Below are 13,774 nucleotides of genomic sequence, written 5' to 3'. Positions count from 1 at the left end.
TTGCTGAACAAATAAATGCCTATATCACTTCTAAGACTGACTAAAACAACTATTTCGCTTTGTAAACATACGGGGTAAGTTCTAGACACCAAATGCAATGTACAAAATACTCAAAACCTCACACACACATGGAACATAATTCACTCAGTATCGGACTCATAAAGACACTCTAGTCAAAGCAGTTAAGTAAAGTTAAGATCATACACTTTAAGGTACTTATACAAGAGTCAAACACTGAGCCCAAGCATCACAACTAAAGCAATTACTATTCTCGAGGTATAATAAAGTTAAAGAGGTATTTCCTTCCAATCAATTCATAGCACAAGGTTTCCTACTACTCTACAAAATAAAAACTAACTACACCTGGTTCAAACAAAATCCTTGGAAAAGAACCCCGACACAAAGAAAACCCAAGGGGGAATACACTACCTATCAAAAGAAAAAGAATTGTCTTTTTCTTTCGACTTTAATCCCTCAAGAAACCCGTCGAATGATATCCATCATCGGAAAAAATCGCAAATTTTTAACTTTTTATGGTTTTTTCAAAAAACAAAAATTATCTCTATCTACTACAACTAACAAAACTAAAACTAAAATACATATATACAACATACAAATATCCCCCGCCCTACTCTCTAAGTTGTTTCATGTCCCCATGACACACAATGAAAAAGCATAAGATAAAGAAAACTTTCCTGAACATCTAGTCGAGGTCTGAGTCAAAGTCGGACTCCATTCCTCGTCTCCGGACTAATGCGGACATCCATGCTGACAGCTTCTTCTCAGCCTTTTGGGTTTACACCCCACACATATCTTTCTCACTCAATGCAGCCTTCAATTTCGAGCCCTTCACTTTCCACTCAACACTCGCAGTTGATTTGTCCTTTTGTGCTCCCTTTTCTGCATTCATCTCAAAAGTCATAGTCTCCTCACCCACTCTAAGCATGAGTTTGCTCTCATGTATATCAAATATAGCTCTACCTGTCGCTAAGAATGGTCTTCCTAGGATGAGGGGGACGTCCTTGTTCTCCTCCATATTCATCACTATAAAATCTACAGGAAATATGAACTTATCCACCCGAAATAACACATCTTCCACTATCCCTTTGGGTATTAAAGTCGTTTGGTCTACCAGTTGCAAAGATATTAGCACCGACCTTATCTCACTAATTTCTTTCTCTAGTTTCCTGTAAATAGATAAAGGCATTAAATTAATTGAGGCACCAGAATCACATAAAGACTTATTAAAATTAATAAAGCCTAAAGAGCAAGGTATAGTAAAACTCCATGGATCTCTACAATTTTGTGGGAGTTTATTTTGTAAGATCACACTGCAATGCTCTATGAGGTTCACCACCAAGGTCTCCTCTATTTTCCTCTTCTTTGTCAGGATCTACTTCAAGAATTTGGCATAGGCAGGCATTTGTGAGAGAACTTATGTGAATGAAAAATTTACATGAACCTGTTTCAGCACATCCAGAAATCTCCAAAACTGCTTGTCCAGCTTTTCTCTACATAGATTTTGAGGGATAGTTAAAGAAGGTATATGCTTGCTCTCTTCGGGTTCCTCCCTTCTCGAAGTTTCTTCCTTCTTTTTCTTCTCAGTTTTCATCGAGCCCTTCTTCTTTTTATCCACATCATTTTTCAGTTGCTTCCCACTTTTTTTTTCAAGTATCACATCATCTTGGATCGGGGTGGGATCTTTCATGAGATCTTCTATGCCAGACTGAATGGGCTGTTGAGGCTGAAATTGCTCCCTTTGCTTATTTTGGAATGCTGGAGCTCTTTGTCCCTGAGGTCTAGAGTTATTTTGTTGCCATTCATTCGCGATACCCCCAGGTGAACTCCATGAAAAATCGAGGTGCCTCTGACCTATTGCATTAAAATTGTAGTTTCCCACAGCATTCACTTCCTCATTTGAGGCTTGACACTCATGAGTAGGGTGTCCTCTTCCACATATATCACAAATTGTGTGAGGCTCATTTTGTATCGAGGCTAAGGTCAGCTTCCTTATCTCTTTAGCCATAGCATCAAACTGTACTTGCACAAATACGTTAGCATAAACCTGGTGAACACCAGTTGATCTTCTTCTTTCAGCACTCTCAGAGGGCCACTAATTTGCATCTTCAGATAACTTATCAAGGATTGTGACTATCTCATCTGAAGTCTTTTTTATCAACAGGCCTCCAGCTGCGTCGCTCAATGTGCTACGTAAGGCTGGTGTCAATCACTCCCAAAAGTCTTGGAGTTTAATCCAAATTTCAATTCCGCTATGTTGACACTTTCAAATAATCTCCTTAAACCTAGCTCATGCTTCAAAAATAGTTTCCGTATCTTTCTGGCAGAAATTATGGATTTCTCTTCTAAACTTGCCCGTCTTAGCTGAGGAAACATATTTGTCAAGGAATTTTCTGGTCATCTCCTCCCATGCTCTTATCGATCCTGTGGGCAAGTGCCGAAGCCATTGATTGCATCATCTTTGAGTGAAAAGGGAATTGACCTTAAGTACACTGCATCTTGTGACACCCCATTGTATTGAAAGGTGTTCATAATCTCCTCAAAGTCCATTAGATGTGTGTTTGGATCTTCGTTTGGCTTCCCTCTGAAGATACAACAATTCTGAATGGTTTGAAGCAACCCCTGCTTCAATTCAAAGTTGTTAGCTGAAATGGGAGGTGGTCTAATACTTGATAATCCTTGATTGTAGACCGGTCTAGCATAATCGCCAAGTGGTCTCCCTTGTCCGGGAGCTATATTTCCAAACTTATCTGCAGCCAAGGGTTGATTTTGAGCAATTCTCCAATCATTTTCTTCTTCATCGATAATTTGTGCATCTATAATAGTTGCTTCCTCAGCATCCCGTACAACTTGTTGTCGTCGTTAGGTTGCTTCTCTCGCGGCCAAATCTACATTATCCTCACTATTTCCAGTCATAAGTTCTTTGGTTGAGGATTGCCCAACCTTATCTGATGTCTCGATTAGATTTCTTTCCTTCCTCGGCTGTCGTAGTTGTTTTTCTATTTCTGGCTTGTATGATAGCACTTCCTTTGTAGAAGTTCGAGTCATGCACCAATCATAACCTGTAACTTGCGCACAGTCAAAGAACACCAACCTTAAAAAGAGGAAAAAAATTAAATAAAAAGAAACAAAATCCTGAATTAGCACTACAAACGTTTTAAACACTATTGATTTCCAATCCCCGGCAACGACGCCAAAATTTGACGAGCTCGAAACACACAATTAAATTATGCTCGCTAATCAAATATAGTATAGTATAATATCGTATCTACAGGGATTGGATTTAAATAGCAATCTCGTAGTTTCTAGCTTAATTGCTATCCAAGAGGATCAACAATTGAGATTTATATGATTTCTAACTAAAATTAACTAAGAGTATTAAGCTATTGACTAATGACAATCGAAATAAGGATTTAGCAAAGAAAGTTATCAGTGAAAGAAAATAGGATTTTGATAGGATAGGTGCAAGATAATTGTTTTGGATCTAACTCTAGATAATTAACTTCTAATGTTCAAGTGAGTCTCTCGAATTCACTCAATTATTAGTTCAAACGTTCAGGAAAAACTCCTCTCTCGATTAAGTTTTAACCTCACAAGATGAACCAATTTAAGCACGTGATGATATGCAAGAATGCGTAGTGGATTGGTCTTTAGGAGAACCTCTCTCGATTATCCTCCTAACAAGGTTTAATCAATGATTCAACTAGCCTCTTTCGATTACTAAGAAGAATTAATGAACTCAACCAATAATATAATGCAAAGATATCACCAGTTATGCCTCTCTCGATTACATGAACTAGTAAATATAGATGCAACAATTAAATCATCCAAAAATTCTTCAATACATAAAACTAGAGTTATAATCCACAAACAATCATCAATACACCAAATCCATCAAACCTTAAAGAGAACTACTCCATAGATATGGAGAAATTTATCACATATATAATTAAAGTATAGAAAGACATAAATTCGATCCAAACTCGGGTCTTGAGTGAGGACGGAATGATGAAATCCTTGTGCTTTTACTCCTCCAACTCCTTCTTAGCTTCCTTAGGTCTAAAGTATGTCAAAAGTCTAGAAAATAACGTTTTTCCATGTATTTATACCAAGTAGGGTCGGGCCTAAACGAAATCACCCTTTCCTAGAGGAAATAGGAAAACTTGAAAACTTAATATTTTTCATGTGTCGCATTGTACATCGCACCGTGCGTCGCCAGTGCGTCGCATTAGTGAAATTTTCAAGGTCGTAAACTCTCTGAACTTATCTTGTCTGACAGAATTTTGTACCGATGCTACGCATTATGCCTAGCATTAGTGTACTTTTCTGTCAGAAATTAGAAGTCTCTGAACTTCTCAAATTTCTGACGCACATTTGCATTGATGCGTCGCATGAGTGCATTTCCTCAGAGTGTTGTTTCTTTCCTTGATTTTTGACGTCCAGAAGTGATCCTTGGGCTTTTACTCAGACTTTAAAGCTCCAATTATTTGATTTAGCTCCAAAACATCTACATAGCTCGGAATCGCTCCTACAAGGCATAAAACACACAATAAGGGCAAAACATTATCAATTAAAGCTCAAAACAAGTAAAGTACAGTGAATTAGAGTGCAATAAGCGACTAAAATACGTGATTATAGCCTACCATCAATGACCAATACCGCCACACTAAAAAACCCCATCCTGCTGTTGTGAATGTTGAAGCTAAAGCTGACCCCAACGGGCCAAATAACCACGGTGATAGCTCTGAATCGGAGGTGCACTGTAGGCTAGCTATCCAGAATGAGGCACATAGGACCATGACTCCCTGAAGCACTGTAAGATGCATGAAGAGTTGAATGAAATGTCCTGGAAGGATGGCCTCTACCAAAAGTACACCTACCTCCAAACGAGGCACCACTGAAACTACCGGAATGACGGAGCCTCTTATCTGACACTGGCCCCCTCTCCTGAACACGAACCAACTCGATCCGTCTGGCTATATCGACGGTCGTCTGAAAGGATATATCATTCTCGGTGTCCTTGGCCATCTGTAGCTTGAGAGTGAAAGTGAGCCTATCAATAAATCTCCTGACTCTCTCCCTCTTAGTAGGAAGCAAGATAGTGGCATGGCGAGCTAGGTCCACAAATCGAGTCTCATACTGGGTAACAATCATACTACTTTGCTGGAGACGCTCAAACTGCCTGCGATACTCCTCTCTCAGGGTGATAGGAATGAACTTCTCTAGAAATATCTGTGAGAACTGATCCGAAGTAAGCGTAGGCGACCCAGCTGGTCTAGTCAACATATAATTTCTCCACCATCTCTGGAAGGAACCAGTCATCTGAAATGCTATAAAATTGACCCTATTGATCTCAACTATACCCATGTTGCGTAACACCTCATGGTAATGGTCCAGAAAGTAATGTGGGTCCTCAGAAGATGCACCACTGAAATGTACAGGAAAGAGCTTGGTAAACTTATCCAACCTCAACATAGCCTTAGAAGACAAAGCGGGCCTATCACTAGCATGTGCCCCAACGACTGGCTGAACTACCCCAATTGGCGGAGCTGCTGGAGTCTGATACAAGGGAGCCACCTTCTCTAGGGTGTGAGTATATCAATTTTGTGCTCCTCCCCTATCTCAAGAGACGGTTGGTGCCACCAGAAAGGTACTAGTCTAGGCCACACTCTCCATAAGACCCACCAAATGGACTAGAGCGTCCTGAAGTAATGGAGCGGCTATGAACCCCTCCGGGACCTAAGCATGTCCGAAGGGAATAGTGTGAGCTAGAACCTCCTCCTCAAATCCACCTGAAGCTCCACTGCGGGTGTTGTTGCTCGAGCTCTAGGATGAGCTCTGGCTCTGCCTTGACCTCTGCCCCTGGTCATAGCTTCCACATGGGGATCTGGCTCCTATCTGACGGTAGATGCATTGGGTATTCTCGCCATCTGCTAGAGGACAAGAATAGAAAGGTTCAATCAGCAATGATAGAATAAAATCGCACGATAGAGTAAGAAAGAAATGATATTTTTCCTACACTTCATAGCCTCTGGAAGATAAGTACAGACGTCTCCACACCGATCCTCCAGACTCTACTAAGTTTGCTCGTGACTCGTGAGACCTAGTCAACCTAGTGCTCTGATACCAGCTTGTCATGACTCGAAATTTCCACCCTCGGGACCGTGATGACGCCTAATATTTCACTTGCTAGGAAAGTCAACGTTAGAATGGTTTTAAGCTATTTTTAACAAATCAAATTAACTGTTTCCTATTAAACTGAAACAACTATAATGGAACTATAATAAAGTGCGAAAAAGTCATAACAATCGAAATGTCTTAATACAACCCATAACTGGTGTCACTAGTGCACGAGCTACTAGAATAATACAGATAAAGGTTTGAATGAAAGTAAAGTTGTCTGAAAGAAAATACACAACTAAGATAAAGTAGAAGGGGACTTCAAGGCTATGAACGTCGAGCAGTTGTACCTTAACCCAAGCAATATACTGATCGCCGCTGGGACCGACTCTAAAATCTGCACAAGAAGTGCAAAGTGTAGTATGAGTACAACCGACCCCATGTACTATATAAGTGTCGAGCCTAACCTCGACGAAGTAGTGACGAGGCTAAGGCGGGTCACTTACAATAACCTGTATGCAGTATAATAATAATGACAAGAAAGGAAATATAGGAAAATAAAGCAGTTAATTCATGACCGTAAACTCAATCCTCGAAAACCAGTAAAACTAGAGATACCAAATTCTCAGAATTTTGTATGAAAACACCGAATCCAACACAATACAACAAGGAATACCAAATACATAAACTGTTGCATCGTGCAACCCGATCTCACCACACAAACACAATCCTCCCTCATGTAAATATCAATAATAACAAGTAAAATATATATTGCAGCGTGCAACCTCATCCCACCATATAATCATAATCAATATTATAATCCTCCTTTATTTCACCATATCAATTCTCCCTTATTTCACATATTGTGGCGTGCAACCTGATCCCACCATATCAATATCAATCCTCCCTTATTTCACTTGTTGCGGTGTACAACCCGATCTATAAACATAAATCAATAAATGAAATCAATTCAACAACATAAATCATAAGAATCTCTACTATTAACGAATATGAAAGCTTTACCAGAAAGGAAATGCGGTCCCAAATTAAGAATTTACAATAATCAATACTAAGCAGTAAGACAAGTCAAATAAATAACAACTAGAGGGTACAAGTAAGTCAATTAAGGCAATTAGCAGTTAATCATGAAACCATGGGAGAATCTAACATTTTAATACGAGAATAATAAATGACAAGTAGCAAATTAAGACATGAGAAGCAATTAAAGCATGTAACAGTTAAGTCATGGAATAAAATAACTAATGAAATACGGAAAAGCATGGAAACAAGTATTTTGATGGCGTATATACACTCGTCACCTCGCATATACGCCGCTACATATGAATTTTACATAGCACATAGATCAAGGGCTCCTAATTCCCTTAAATCAAGGTTAAACCCAACACTTACCTCGCTCCGCAAGAAAATCAAAGCTCTATCGGGGTCTTTCCTCTAACACTCGCCTCCAAACCAATCGAATCTAACCACAATCGACTCAATAATATCAAATAATGATAGGGAAATCAATTACAATACATAAAGCTAAGATCTTTATATTTTTTTCTAAAATGTCAACAAAAGTCAACTCCGTGCTCGCTTGGTCAAAACCCGAGATTCGGACCAAAACTCATTTACTCATTCACCCTCGAGCCCGATTATGTAATGAGTTTTGAAATCCGACCTCAATTTGAAGTCTAAATCCAAAATTTGCAAAACAAACTCAATGATTCCCAAATCCCTAATTTTACACCATGAAAGAACAAAGATTAAGGCTAGAAATTAATGGGTGATGATGGAAATAGAAGAAAATAAGTTAAAGTATACTAACCTATAAAAGGGTGATGAAATTTCTCCTCCAAATCGCCTCTAGGCCGAGCTCTAATGAAAATATGGTGAAAATGAGGAAAATCCCGATTTTTAGGAGTTTAAATGACTGGGCGTCAGGTATTCATTACGTTCGTGAGACACCTGACGTGTTCGCGAAGAGCACTGCCCTGATGGCCATCATAATCGCGACATACTCTACGCGTTCGTGTAGGCTTAGCCCACCTCGCCTTCGCGAGTCTGGGCTCGCGTTCGCGTAGAGTAATGGTTCCATCCCACAGTTCCCCTTTCTACCCTTATGCGTTCGCGAAGGAATGGCCGCGTTCGCGAAGGACAGACCCCTCCACTGTTCCGTGTTCACGACCATCTCTTCACGTTCGCGAAGAATATATTCCTCCCCAGTCCCAATTTACTCTTCGCCATCGCGGGAGTGTCTTCGCGATTACGAAGAAGCATGCACCAGAAACCAGCATTTCCTTAAGTTCAAAATCATCTGCAACTTATCTGAAACTCACCCGAGCCCTCAGGGCTCCAAACCAAACATACACATAAGTCCAAAAGCATCATACGAACTCGCTCGCATGATCAAAATACCAAAATAACATCTAAATCTACGAATTGGACACCAAAACAAATAAAAATTTCAAAGAAACTTAAGAACTTTCAATTTCTCAACCTGATGTCCGAATCACGGCAAATCAACTCCGTTTTGCACCAAATTTTGCAAACAAGTCATAAATACTGAAACGAACCTATACCAAGTTCTGAAACCGAAATCCAAACCTGGTAGCAACAAAGTCAAACTAAGTCAAATTTAAGAATTCTTTAAACCTTTAAACTTTTAGTTTTCAATAAATTGTGATAAATCAAGTTAGGGACTTCCGAATTCGATTCCGGGTATATGCCTGAATCCCAAATCACGATACGAACCCATCGGGACCATCAAAATACTGATCCGGGTCTGTTTGCTCAAAATGTTAACCGAAACCAACTCAAATGAGTTTTAAGGCACAGTTTCACTTTTTCATAAATTTCTCATATAGACCTTCCGAAAAAAAGGATGCGGACTATGTGCGCAAATAGAAAAAGGCTAAATGGAACTATTCGAGGTCTTGGAATACAGAAATAAAGTGTAAAACTATAAATGACCTATTGGGTCATCACACGACGCTTACTTAGCAAGTTCGACTAACGATTTCATCTTTTTCCCTCAAATATAACCATTTCCTAGTGACGATTTCTTGTAGTGCTTATCTACAAGAAATTAGATTTTCTGTGGCAACCTTTAGTGGAGACCCTTGTAATCGTCAGTAATGGCGATTTTACACCGTTATCACAAAACGCAATAGTTTTAGAGGCGACCCCTTATAGTTGCCACAATTATTAGTTTATTCGTGACGACTCTAAAAGGTCACCACTAAAAGTGATTGTATTAGTGGCGACATAATTTACATCGCGACGAATGTGTACAAATTTCCATTTTTCGCCTAGAACTAAATGCACAATGTGGCAAGGACTTTTTGTGGGGATGTTGTCGCCACTAATCTTTTGCTAAAAAATATCTTACAGATTATTGCAAGTTTAAAACATTATAAAATCTATGCAATTTAGGAAATATCTTTATTCGATGAAAAAAATAGAGAAAGCACCAACTTGTTCGTCGTTGAGTTAAGTTTTATTTTTTAAAATCTTTTTTTTTTACTTTAATTATTTTAAAAGAATAAAAAAGTTGCTAGATATATCAAACCCAAAGGGATCCACCCGTAAATTATCTTTACAGACTATACCGACGTCCCAAATTCCTTTTTCCCCAAAATTCCCCAAATTCATCGACGACGCTTACTTAGCAAGTTCGACCGACGATTTCGCCACTCCTTCATCTTTTTCCCTCAAATATAACCAGTGAACCTATTTGACTGAAATAGTTCTTTTGTTTTAATTTATGTTAATCTATTTGATTAGGTATGGAATTTAAGAAAAGAGAGAAATTTCTTGAATTTGTGGTATAAAATGAGACACATATATTTTGTGTGACTATAAATCATTGCATAAAGGTAAATTATTTTCATATAAGGAAATTGGTCATTCTTTTTGGCACGGACTAAAAAGAAAATAAGTTCACGTAGATTGAAACGAATGGAGTAAGATTTTTCAGCGCTGATTGTTTGTAACACCAACTTGTGTTTATAAGTTGGTGCTTTCTCTGCTTATTCATTATTTTGGCATTGTGAACTTGATATTTTCTTCCTCTTGCTTGTTTACAGCAGCAGTATTCTTGGGATTAATTTCTGCTAGACATGGTGATGTTCTCATGGGTAGGATACACAACCAACAAAGAGAGATATCGGTAGACAAATACACCCAAGCCCTAGCTAAATCTCATCTCGTTGACCTGTGACAGTGATCATCTTTACTCTTTATGTATCTGGATTCTAGCTCCATTCAGTCCACCAGCGAAACTAAGGTCCTACTGCTTTCTATTCATCTACTTTTTTGTGATTGTCATACCCATTTTGGAGTCTTTAGTTTACAAATAAATATTCTTTGGATTTTCTGATTCAGAGACACTATGTTCTTTTGCAATCTTAATTTGTGGAAAACAAGTGTATTCTTCTAATAGAACTAGGAGTTCCAAAACATGCATTTTGAAGAGTAATGAATTAATATAATCAATATTAGGCGCTAGGTATTCAAGCGTAGCAGTTGTAAGTTATATCAGGTGACTGGCTAAGTAAGACTAAATACTAATTGACTGGTCTGTTACAGATACAAATACATAGAATTGTATGGTTCATAGTGGGTATTTTATGTACGATAAAGGTTCTCTGGCATGTAGGCCTAGTGAAGAGATCTATTGAACTGTGACTGAAAATAATTTCAGCACAACAAAACTTAAAAACTATACCAGTAAAAGGAAGTATTGATTCTTAGTACTTCAAAGTAAGCTTTTACCTGACCAAAGTCGATAAGTTCCATCTCTTAAAAGATAAATCTTTCTTTCTAATTTTCAACTGAAAACTCATTGCTATCCTTGTCACTTCTTCAAGTATTCTGAGCATTATTAAATACATATTATGTTTCTTGAGTATCTCATTGCTTTCCTTGTCACTTTTTTCTAGTATTCTGTGCATTATTAAATAAATATTATGTTTCTTGAGTAACTCATTGCTTTCCTTGTCACTTTTTTCTGGTATTATGTGTATTATTATTAAATGAATATTATGTTTCTTGAGTATGAGCTACTGACATGTAATCTCATCAAACTGGAGTTTGGCCTCTCTAGTTTAATTGATTTTTATGCAAAACCATGATCGTTTGACTATTTGACTTCACGTTCTCTACTTTTATAATAAATTAGTTTTATGTTTAATTATTTTAATATTTTATTACTTGATGATTGATTCAGCAATTTTCTACGCAACATTAGCCATGGTACGAAGCTCTGTAGTTGCTAACTAGTAAGTTTTCCAATATTTTAGTGTTTGCTTCTATTTGTCTAGTACTCATGTCCTTATTAGTATCTTATGGTGTGTAGGACCCTGTTTAACTTGTTCATTTCTTCATTTTTCCTGGGTAAGGTTAGTTGCAGGATATTAAAATATGTTGTATCTTTCCTTCTTTTCTTTTTTTTAAAATTTGTGTTGAAGGAGAAACTATTTATTTACAGGAGATGTAGAAAAAAACAACGGCGGAGGAGGAAGAAAAGACAAACTTAGAAGCTGTAAATGTTTTTAAATGATCTAAGCAAGCTTCTTTTGGTAAAGTTCTATCTCTATCTCTTTGTAAAAGCTAATTCTCTTTTCATTTACTAAGCTGATATTGATTGACTCTTTTTCTGAAAGTTGGGCCAACCTTTTCTTCTTTTGTTTTCTTTTAAATCAAAAGAAGAGGTGACCATAAATATATTTACTGTTCGGGAGAATCACAATGAAACTCATAAATCTAACACAATTAAAACAAATATTAATACCTAAAGTTATAAATTTCTTCCATGAGATAAAAGGAAATTAATAAATATATGGCAATCTACTTAGAAAGATTGGATTTATGATTTTAAGATTCAGGCATTCCAGAGTTAATTTATATAGCTTAAAGTCGTTAGTAATTCTGAACTCACTAAGGAGTCATGATGATGAGAAATTTCTTACACCAAGTCATCATTTCACTTTATTAGCCAAACGTTAACTTTTCGATGTTACATTTGATCTCCATGTGTTTCACATACACCATTAGCTTCTGATTCCCTTTGTATCACTATGTATTTCTAACTTTGTAGAAGATTGCAATACAAGGTTTATTTTTAGGTGATGTTAATTTATGACAAATAAGTACCGGTAGGAACACCATTGCATGAGAGCCTCTGTATTTCAAAGCTTAGTTTGTTTCACTTTTTGTTTAGAATAAGAAATTAACCATTCTAGTTGATAGTGAATGTTAGTCTAGTTAGCTTGACTGGTAGATTAGTGGGTAGTGTGTAAAACAAATACACGGGTTGGAAGTATTTTCACTATCTTTGGTTTCTTTGGATCTTATATTGTTGATTAGTTCTAAACATAATTGTAAATTGGAAGCTTTCTGTTTATATACAGGAACAAGCTCTTTCTAAGAGGGAAATGATGTTGGCCAAGGAGGAGTCGGAAGAAATTTGATTTTTTTTCCTTCATGTGTATACACAATTACTCCCTCAATTTCAATTTACGTGAATTCATTTGACTGGGCACGAAATTTAAGAAAAGAGAGAAGACTTTTCAACTTGCGGTGTAAAATGAGGCACATATATTTTGTGTTGCTATAAATCATTGCGTAAAGATAAATTGTTTTCAAATAAGGAAAGGGGTCATTCTTTTTTACACGAACTAAAAAAGAAATAGGTTCATATAAATTAAAACGGAGGGAGTACAATGTAATATTATGAAACATTGTATACGTTGTTGCATAGACTATTTGGTAATAAAAAATTCCTATATCATTTTGTTGTAGTGTATTTAGTGTTGTTTGTTATAATGTTAATATTGTTGGGCAATTAGTGGTTTACAACTGCCAAATAAATTTTTTTGAATAAGAGGAAGCTTTAGTTGCGACCTCGGTTACCGCAGAAAGTTGACTTCAGTGGCGACCTCAGATGCCACCGAATGAAAACAGTGTTTACTCGATCGAGTCGCCACTAAAAGTGCGTTCTTCAGTGGCAACCTTTTGTGGAGCACTTTCATGGGTTGGTTATGTGGCAGTGAAGGTCATCACTAAAACTTGACATTTTGTAGCGACTTTTTATGGTCGCCACTGCAAAGCATCAACCTTACTATAGCCAACGGCCGATGTGTCGCCACCAAAACCCTTTTTTAGTGACCTAGTTTGTTTTAGTGGCGACTTTATCGCAGGAAAAAGGCTAAATTCTTGTAGTTATATATAGATACACAACAAGCAAAATATAAGTGATACTATGTTAGTCATGTGTTTGCAAAATATTACTTTGGATATTATTGTAAAAAACTTTATTTACTAATATGAAAATTTGTGGTTTAATTCATAAAATACTCCAGTAGTTAATAAGTAGGCAGTGTTTCTTAAGTAATACCCTCTTGTATCAAAGTGGAGCAAAATAAAATCAAACTTTCGGCTCGAATTTATTATTAGCGGCAAAGAAAATATCAGCTTTAAAAGTTTCGGTTTGTAAATTATGATACTTTTAGAAGTGGGATCTCCATTATTCGATTCACATGCAAGAGTTTCTTCATTGTGTTGAAATCTTTCAAGTTTCACATCTATGTAGAATTTAGGAATTATGGATGCCTGCAGATTGTAGTAGTAATGT

General features: G+C 37.1%; 1 long non-coding RNA gene and 1 other non-coding gene across 2 annotated transcripts; both read left to right on the top strand.

Annotated features, from left to right (window-relative positions):
* Positions 1 to 2,264: 2,264 nt before the first annotated feature.
* LOC117277338 (small nucleolar RNA R71) lies at positions 2,265 to 2,371 on the top strand. Its single transcript, XR_004507606.1, has one exon. It is a non-coding gene; the product is annotated as a small nucleolar RNA R71 (small nucleolar RNA).
* A 9,044-nt stretch (positions 2,372 to 11,415) lies between these two features.
* Positions 11,416 to 12,942, top strand: LOC138903628 (uncharacterized). The gene is made up of 2 exons (XR_011412960.1): positions 11,416 to 11,720; positions 12,552 to 12,942. It is a non-coding gene; the product is annotated as an uncharacterized lncRNA (long non-coding RNA).
* Positions 12,943 to 13,774: the final 832 nt, after the last annotated feature.

Source organism: Nicotiana tomentosiformis, chromosome 12 (genome assembly GCF_000390325.3).
Source record: "Nicotiana tomentosiformis chromosome 12, ASM39032v3, whole genome shotgun sequence".
Taxonomy (NCBI): domain Eukaryota; kingdom Viridiplantae; phylum Streptophyta; class Magnoliopsida; order Solanales; family Solanaceae; genus Nicotiana; species Nicotiana tomentosiformis.
Note: the sequence above shows the minus strand (reverse complement) of the source record. Positions and strands in the feature narration are given on the sequence as shown.